The sequence below is a fragment of the Montipora foliosa genome, chromosome 7 (genome assembly GCF_036669935.1).
Source record: "Montipora foliosa isolate CH-2021 chromosome 7, ASM3666993v2, whole genome shotgun sequence".
NCBI classification, from domain to species: domain Eukaryota; kingdom Metazoa; phylum Cnidaria; class Anthozoa; order Scleractinia; family Acroporidae; genus Montipora; species Montipora foliosa.
In genome coordinates this window covers 20,246,958-20,256,191 of record NC_090875.1, presented here as the reverse complement: position 1 = coordinate 20,256,191, position 9,234 = coordinate 20,246,958, and the positions used below count along the sequence as shown (strand labels likewise).

At 39.1% G+C, this 9,234-nt stretch overlaps 1 long non-coding RNA gene across 1 annotated transcript; it reads right to left on the bottom strand.

Moving 5' to 3' along the window:
• Positions 1 to 623: 623 nt before the first annotated feature.
• On the bottom strand, positions 624 to 8,222 carry LOC138010399 (uncharacterized). Its single transcript, XR_011124460.1, has 3 exons — positions 8,100 to 8,222; positions 1,990 to 2,206; positions 624 to 1,238 (listed from the first exon to the last, which is right to left on the bottom strand). It is a non-coding gene; the product is annotated as an uncharacterized lncRNA (long non-coding RNA).
• Positions 8,223 to 9,234: the final 1,012 nt, after the last annotated feature.

Sequence of the window (9,234 nt, the reverse complement as noted above, 5' to 3'; positions counted from 1 at the left end):
TCCTGATAACGCCTAGAGTCTGCTTAGCACTTGAGGAAATCAAGTGACTTGCCCATTTCAAGGCCTGTGAGAGTATAATTAAGTATGAATGGTGGTGGTCCCTATGAAATGTATGACCATTAAGTTATGGTTTATCATTCTTCTTTGTAGAAAAGCAAATTGTGTGACATTTTTCTGGGTTAAATAGCATTTGCCAGTCCTTTTCCTACAGATAAGGCGGTTAAGTCACCCTGAAGGATTTGACCATCCACAGGACTAGCTATTTAACAAATATTCTTCGAGAGCGCGCTGGATACGAAGTGATAGATAACCAACGAGGCGCGTAGCGCCGAGTTGGTTATAATCATTTAATATCCAGCAAGCCCGAGTAGAATAATTGTTTTAGAAAAACTCCGGGGTCAACAACTCTTCCACTGAAGCATCGATTTCTGCCTTGGACAATTCCGGTCCAAAAGGGCTTTTGTCGGCAATTTTTTCTCAGAGCTAGCTGCAAATGCTTTCTGCTAGCTGACGCGTCCCTTAACCAGATTAGGTACCGCGGTATATGAACTGATAGGCTGTGCCAATGAAAATGCTGGAAATCTGATATCCGTAGTTCAGTATTTAATACAGTACGATACAGGAAGCAATCGTCAGCAAATAATCTGATCGTCGGAGAAATACTTGAAGGTAAGTCATTAAAGTACAAAAGTTTTAGCAACCTGAATTTCTCAGGTGTCTGTAAGAGGTAATTGCTTAAATTGTCAAGATAAGTGCGAAGAACACTTTTATCAAACAATTTTGTGCTTGCATGCATATCACTGTCCCCCTGCTGTGTAACTCAATCTCTCTTTAACACGACTATTGTGACATTGAAATCCAGTGATTCGAGTTTTCTTAATTAATGTGAAAAAAATAACAAAAGGAATCATCAGGGAAGTTCTTTAATGAGACGATTCATTCTGAATTAGCTGTTCCTGAAAATTTGATGTTTTTCCTATGACTGGAATATCAGGCACGTATTGATAGAGGATTTAAAGAGTCCCAAAAGGTAAGACCGCAAATGTAGGTCTACAAAGTGGTTACATATGAAGGATACTAAGCTATTTCATTGCAAAGAAAACATCACTGTTATCACGGAGGAGCTGTGGGTGATTTATCGTGGAAACCAAGGATCATTCATTCTTCTTTAACCTGCGCTGTGGCATCCAGGGCTTCTCGTCACGTCCAAAGAATGGATGGATGCTTCTTGCTTCTCTCTGAAAGTTCAGGTAAGATAAATGTTAAAACTTGTGTTTTCCTGATCAACCTTGTCAACATGACAAAATTGCTTACAAGTTTCAAACTCTCGCCACTTCGGCCAGGTTTGCGTCTATGAACAATACTGTCGAAGTGGAAGTTCAAGCTTTTTGGAAAATGATTTCAGTATGTTTCTGTGCAAAAATAATATGAGGCAGTTTTCTTTTGTTTAAGACACAATGTAGCATTTCCTCGGTCCTCGAAATTTTTTTAATCGCATATACCACTGACCAAAACATCGCAGAAACTTCTAGAAACATTCTCCTTCAAAATGTAATGGGTAAAAGGATTGATGCGGAATGAAATCATCCACAAGAAGATTCGTAAAAATTTCGATTCGTATCGACCCCTTCCAAAATGAATAGCAAGTCAGCGTATCCATTTTCAACAAAAATAAACTCAACCAAGGTACAAAGAGCGGTTTTCGATTGAGTGTCGAAAGTAATTAGCGAATTGCTTGGGTTTATGATTACTTCACTCAGTGGTTGGTTCAAAGTGCTCGCGCCACTTTTTCAACCAATCAGAAGTGAAACCAAAACCAATCGTGGCTCGCGAGTGCACATTTTCCCGCGCTTTGTGTCGGCTACGTGTAATTACTTCGAGTTTTGATTGGTTTACTGGATTGTCTCCGTCCTTCTTGATTGGCCAAAGTAATTATTTTGGTTTTGGTTTTACGACACTCATTTGAAAACCGCTCTATCACATTCCAACCTTTTCCTGCAACTGCATTCTTTCCGCAATTAGTCCTTTTCCTGGTCGTGGTGGTACCCGGCAGTCAGTCTCCACAACCAAACCGGCGATTACAAAGACAGCAACAAGAATGACGAGAGCTATTTTCTTCATTTTGATTGTGTGACTGTGAACCGACGAATCTTGAGTATCTAACTTTGTGTGTTGCTGTCTGTGTCTGAATGGTCTCCTTGTTTTCCTGAAAGGAAAGAAATACATTGTTTATTCTTCGAACCAAGAAAAAGCTCCCACTTTTCCTTTCGGGTTAATTGCGTGTTTTAAAACAACGGCCTCGTGCTGACTGCTCATAGAGACCTTCGAGGCGCATGCGCTTTAGAAAACCCAAAGACTGTACGTAGATGATAAACTGAATCAGCAGTGCAAAGTGGTGACTATTTACCGCGATCTATAGTAAGAAATGTATGATAGGCATGGCATCTGGGCTGTAATTTACAGTGCGATGGCTGAAGATACGTAAAAAATGAAGACTGCAAAACCTGCCCATGTTTGTGCGTTGTAGAGAAAACACATTTTGTACTGAGAAGCAATGACGAAGTGAGATTAGGGTTAGGGTTAGGATCTCTCCCTCACTTTTTCCGTATTCTCACGCTTTTATTTCTTACAAGGTGTAGCTTCTCTGACGAAAGACTGCATAGCATTACCTACCTAGAGTTTTAAAAGAAGGCATATTTGAGCTACCTTAGAGTTACTTTTAACATCTGTGATTTGAGCTCAAATTGCCCTTTGTTTTAACTCTGAGTCTTTTGTCAAAAGATCCCAATTAATCCGTTATGAATAAATGGATCTTCAAAATCAACCAAAAACCACTTGCTTGCTACAACTAGAGGCCAACTTTCACGGTTATTAGGCTCATAAAGAGACAGTGCCATGACATTTTCTTTAAAACTGTGAAAATAATATTCATACTGTCACTGTCTTTGATATTTTAACTCATCATTAAGCAATAAAGGACCTAGAGGATTGTAAATCAATTACATCTGGTTTTCGTTCAATTGTAATTTGTCATGTTTCAAAACAACTCGGAACTAAACAAAAGACAAACTAAACCTCAACCGTGATATCAAAAATTTCTGTACCAAAGTGGAAAAAGTAATTTCACGATTTCACGGGCCGGGGCCAGGGTCGGGGTTGGGGTGTCTCTTCTTACAAATTTTTTTCTTGGGTTTCAATTTTTGTCGTTATTCTCCCGTACTATTTTTTCGAATGACCGGCATCTGTCCTTCATTTATGGTGGAAATTAGCGTAAAAAGTTAAGGAACTTACGGAAGCTATGAAAGTGCTTAAAGGACATATTTGTTTTTTTTTGACGTTTTTTTTGTGTATTTTAAAATCAAAGTTGGTTTTTCCGAGGATCTAATTTCATCTTTCCGAAATCGGAGTTTAATTTTTGAAATTAAGAGAATTTCCGAAATTGCTGAAATTGGAGTTTATATACGCCAACTGCACACCGAAGACTCGCTGGGTTTCCACACTTTAAAATGGCATTGTAATGTCTACTCGTTGAAAACAGAATCACAGTTCCACGACGGTCGTCACGCAGTCATGCAACGTTCTCATTTGCTTTGTTTGTTCGGAGTGTCAAGTATTTATGAGTCATGATGAGTCATGAGTCAACCATTTGACTCATAAAACATGCGTTCTCGTTTGTTCGCGTCGTTGTCAATGTTGTTGTCTGACTTTTCTACAAACGGTTTGTAGTAAAGTTTAGAGTTGCACGGGAACTTGTCAGCCAATTCTATTCGGACCTCAAGCTAGGGATCGAATCCAAATTTAAGATATAAAAAACACAACAACATTGAGAACAATTTTGCAAAAACAAGCACATGACAACGTTGCGTGACGACCATCGTGGAACTGTGGCTATGTTTTATTTCGTTTTAATTGTATTGCGGAGAAGGTCTAGATAGCAGCAACAATATAGATAGTCGTATAAAAATAACAACTTTCTATAATTTTCCAGACATGTTTCGACGGTACATCCGTCATCTTCAGTGTTACATATTTTGAAATCGCCGTTGAATTTAAAGCGCGCGCAATCTTACAAACTTCGTTACATTGCGTTGTCAATATTGCGTATTAAATCAAAACAGAACAAAACAAAATTTTTTTAAATCAGTGACGCTTATTTCCTTACAGAGAGAGAGTCAGGTTAATGTGTTTCACCTGCTGGTTGAGATCGGGCTTCTCCCATTTTATATACATGGATTCCTTAAGCTTCACTTGGTACTTAGTGGCTGCAGAGTCCAGTATCTCGAAGCAATCCGGTGTGCAGGATGCCTTACAAAACTCTGAACTCTGCAGATGTTTAAAAACGTTCGAAGATCTGTCTGAAAGTAAGTGCTCGCGCACTCGTGTGGAGAAGTGTCGGCTGGTGTCACCAACATAACAAGCATTACAACTTGGACACGAAAATTTACAGACCACACGCGTGCGAAGCCCAACAGGGACAGCATCTTTCACATTAAAAAGATTCCTGACTTTGAAAGTAGTGAAGACTAACCTTATATCAATAGGTTTACATAACCGATTAGCAAGTTTGCGTATACTCCTCTGTGCCGTGACTGAGAAGTGCCCAACCTAAAGGATTTTAAAGAAAAGCTTAGGTGTTTCCTGGGGCTCGATTCCTGAATGAGACTGTGTTTTCCCTCCCTTGACTGCTGTCTGAATATATTTAGAAATATATTTGTTGATAGGGTTCTCAGGGAAGAGATTCCTCCGCAGAATGACAGACAATTTTTGAAGGTCAGTATGGAACCCCATCCAAGTGTTGTTTATCTTAAAAGTTCTATCAATCAAGGTTTTGATTAACCCCAATTTGTAGGTAAAGGGTCAAAAACTCAAAAATTCCACCCCACCATTTCGGCCCATAGTTTCCTCCATAGGCACCTACAACTACAGCTTGGCCAAATACTTAAGTAATCTACTCCAACCTCATATTCCATCCACATTCATTGCTTCAGATTCCTTCACTTTTGTGAAGGAAATCAATGAGCTATCTTTGCATGGGATGTTTATGGTGTCCTTCGATGTTGAAAGCCTCTTCACCAACATCCCTCTAGATGAATGTATTAACCTTGCCGTCAAGTATATAACTTAGGGTAACCCACGTTTGAAACTTAGTAAACATGAGCTTAAAAGGTTGTTTGAGTTTGCTACCAAGGAAACTCACTTCCTTTTCAAGGGTAACTTCTATGACCAAGGTGGATGGTGTAGCCATGGGGTCCCCCCTTGCCCCTGTTCTCGCCAATCTCTTTATGGGTCACCATAAGAATATATGGTTGGATCAATACGGGGATTCAGAGGTCTTATTCTATCGTCGCTACGTAGACGATACATTTTGCCTTTTCCGCTCTGAACGGGATGCAACCCTTTTCTTCAATTACATCAACAATCAACACGCTAATATACGCTTTACAATGGAACGGGAAGCTGACCATGTTCTACCTTTCCTAGATGCTCTAATATCAGTAACACTGACCCGCACCAAAGTGTAACCACCGTTTACCGGAAAAAAACTTTCACAGGTTTGCTCAGCAGTTATCTGAGTTTTTGACCCTTTACCTACAAATTGGGGTTAATCAAAACCTTGATTGATAGAACTTTTAAGATAAACAACACTTGGATGGGGTTCCATACTGACCTTCAAAAATTGTCTGTCATTCTGCGGAGGAATCTCTTCGCTAAGAACCTTATCAACAAATATATTTCTAAATATATTCAGACAGCAGTCAAGGGAGGGAAAACACAGTCTCATTCAGGAATCGAGCCCCAGGAAACACCTAAGTTTTTCTTTAAAATCCCTTAGGTTGGGCACTTCTCAGTCACGGCACAGAGGAGTATACGCAAACTTGCTAATTGGTTATGTAAACCTATTGATATAAGGTTAGTCTTCACTACTTTCAAAGTCAGGAATCTTTTTAATGTGAAAGATGCTGTCCCTGTTGGGCTTCGCACGCGTGTGGTCTGTAAATTTTCGTGTGCAAGTTGTAATGCTTGTTATGTTGATGAAACCAGCCGACACTTCTCCAAACGAGTGCGCGAGCACTTACTTTCAGACAGATCTTCGAACGTTTTTAAACATCTGCAGAGTTCAGAGTTTTGTAAGGCATCCTGCACACCGGATTGCTTCGAGATACTGGACTCTGCAGCCACTAAGTACCAAGTGAAGCTTAAGGAATCCATGTATATAAAATGGGAGAAGCCCGATCTCAACCAGCAGGTGAAACACATTAACCTGACTCTCTCTCTGTAAGGAAATAAGCGTCACTGATTTAAAAAAATTTTGTTTTGTTCTGTTTTGATTTAATACGCAATATTGACAATGCAATGTAACGAAGTTTGTAAGATTGCGCGCGCTTTAAATTCAACGGCGATTTCAAAATATGTAACACTGAAGATGACGGATGTACCGTTGAAACATGTCTGGAAAATTAAAGAAAGTTGTTATTTTTATACGACTATCTATATTGTTGCTGCTATCTAGACCTTTTGGATCAATCATCTTCGACTTGGCAGCCAAGTATAATGGACGGGTCAACATTTCTGACCTCCGTAAGTTTGAGAAGCTCTCAATCAAAACACGGAAATCTGAGTTGGATCTAGCGTTCTTACGCAATTGCAAGTCTCTCAATGTGTTTCCCAAGTTTCTTTGCTTCCACTTGCCTGCAAACATGAACAGGCAAGACGCTCTTGGAATCAGAAGAAAGCTGCTGAAAAGCGCTATCAACAGACGCGCCAAGGAACATCACAGATTAGTCCTCCAAAGGGACAGACTTAAGAATCGCATTTCTGAAGCACTAAGCAGTATTGACCGTTATATTCTTCACAAGTTCCGCAAAAACTCCAATCTCAGTCGAAAATTATCTTAATTTCGAAAAACAAACAAAAATGTTACTTTCGTAGCTTTTGTATGTTCTTTTTTTTTGTTTTTTGTTTTTTGTTTTTTTTTTTTTTGCTTATTTCCACCATAAATGAAGGAAAGATTCCGAACATCCGAAAATAATAGTACTGGAGAATAACGACAAAAATTGAAACAAAAAAATTAGGAAAAAAATGACACCCCGACCCCGGCCCCGCGTTTTGGCTACTACCCCTAAATAAAGATGGCAGCGAAAATTAAGATTATTTCAATGGATTGATTAAATCTGGATACAGATACCAAAAAAAAAGGTGTTCAATTGTCAACCACACTATTAAAAGCTGTATTTTACAATCTGAAAAATGTGATTCGCTTCTGTCCGCGAAACTCGAATTTCGGTCTAACTAATAGAGACTGCATGAAAGTATTCTACCACTTCATTCAACCGTGTAGGTATGTGTATATATTTAACTATGCAAAATACCTTGCTTGCTTACTTGCTACGCTTGCTAGCCATGAAAATAGCAATGTTTCTTTCCACTTTGCTATAAAGAGATTACTAACATCCAATTTTTAGAAGTTGGGCCTTTTGTAATGATCTAACTTTCCATTGGGTGACCAAGATGAGTGGAATGACTAAACGTTGTGTGAATTTTGTGGAGAACGCATGTTTTATGAGTCAAATGAGTCAATGAGTCATGAGTCATGAGTCAATGGACTCACAGTCAATATAGCAATAATTTGTTGATTAAGCGTAAGCGCTCTTTTCAGTGATTAGGCCTAAGCACTCTCTGAAATTTTAGCTTTCATTTTATGGTTTAATTAACTGCACTAACTCGTTGACTCATTGACTTATTGACTCATGACTCATTGACTCATTGACTCATTGACTCATTGACTCATAAATACTTGACACTCTAATTTGTGGAATCCATAACTTTATAGCGCTGTGTTAAAGAAGCTTACATTTGGCCATAATATCGTAAATATATTCTTTAATCTCTGTTTGCGCCTATCGCGCAGATCAATGGATCGATTAGATCTGGATAACCACACCAAGAAATGGTGGTGTTAAAATGCGAATCTCACAAAGCTGTATTGTACAATCTTAGAAATGTGATTCGCTTCTTTCAGCGAAATTCTAATTATTCCGGTTCAACTGATAGAGACAGCTTAGTTGTTCAATTACATCTCCACAATACTTGCAACTTACCTGCGTGTTCGCTTTATTTCCACTGAGCGGGGCGTGAAAATGTCACTTCTTGTGAAGCTCTGAAAACTTAATATGCCTTCTAAAACGAAACAGGCAATAAGGCCACCAGAAAAAAAAAAAAACACATCACGTGCATATCATGTGCTGATCAGGATAAGTCAGGAATCTTTTTAATGTGAAAGATGCTGTCCCTGTTGGGCTTCGCACGCGTGTGGTCTATAAATTTTCGTGTGCAAGTTGTAATGCTTGTTATGTTGGTGAAACCAGCCGACACTTCTGCACACGAGTGCGCGAACACTTACTTTCAGACAGATCTTCGAACGTTTTTAAACATCTGCAGAGTTCAGAGTTTTGTAAGGCATCCTGCACTCCGGATTGCTTCGAGATACTGGACTCTGCAGCCACTAAGTACCAAGTGAAGCTTAAGGAATCCATGTATATAAAATGGGAGAAGCCCGATCTCAACCAGCAGGTGAAACACATTAACCTGACTCTCTCTCTGTAAGAAACTAAGCGTCACTGATTTAAACATTTTTTGTTTTGTTCTGTTTTGATTTAATACGCAATATTGACAACGCAATGTAACGAAGTTTGTAAGATCGCGCGCGCTTTAAATTCAACGGCGATTTCAAAATATGTAACACTGAAGATGACGATGTACCGTCGAAACATGTCTGGAAAATTAAAGAAAGTTGTTATTTTTATACGACTATCTATATTGTTGCTGCTATCTAGACCTTTTGGATCAATCATCTTCGACTTGGCAGCCAAGTATAATGGACGGGTCAACATTTCTGACCTCCGTAAGTTTGAGAAGCTCTCAATCAAAACACGGAAATCTGAGTTGGATCTAGCGTTCTTACGCAATTGCAAGTCTCTCAATGTGTTTCCCAAGTTTCTTTGCTTCCACTTGCCTGCAAACATGAACAGGCAAGACGCTCTTGGAATCAGAAGAAAGCTGCTGAAAAGCGCTATCAACAGACGCGCCAAGGAACATCACAGATTAGTCCTCCAAAGGAACAGACTTGAGAATCGCATTTCTGAAGCACTAAGCAGTATTGACCGTTATATTCTTTACAAGTTCCGCAAAAACTCCAATCTCAGTCGAAAATTCTCTTAATTTCGAAAAACAAAC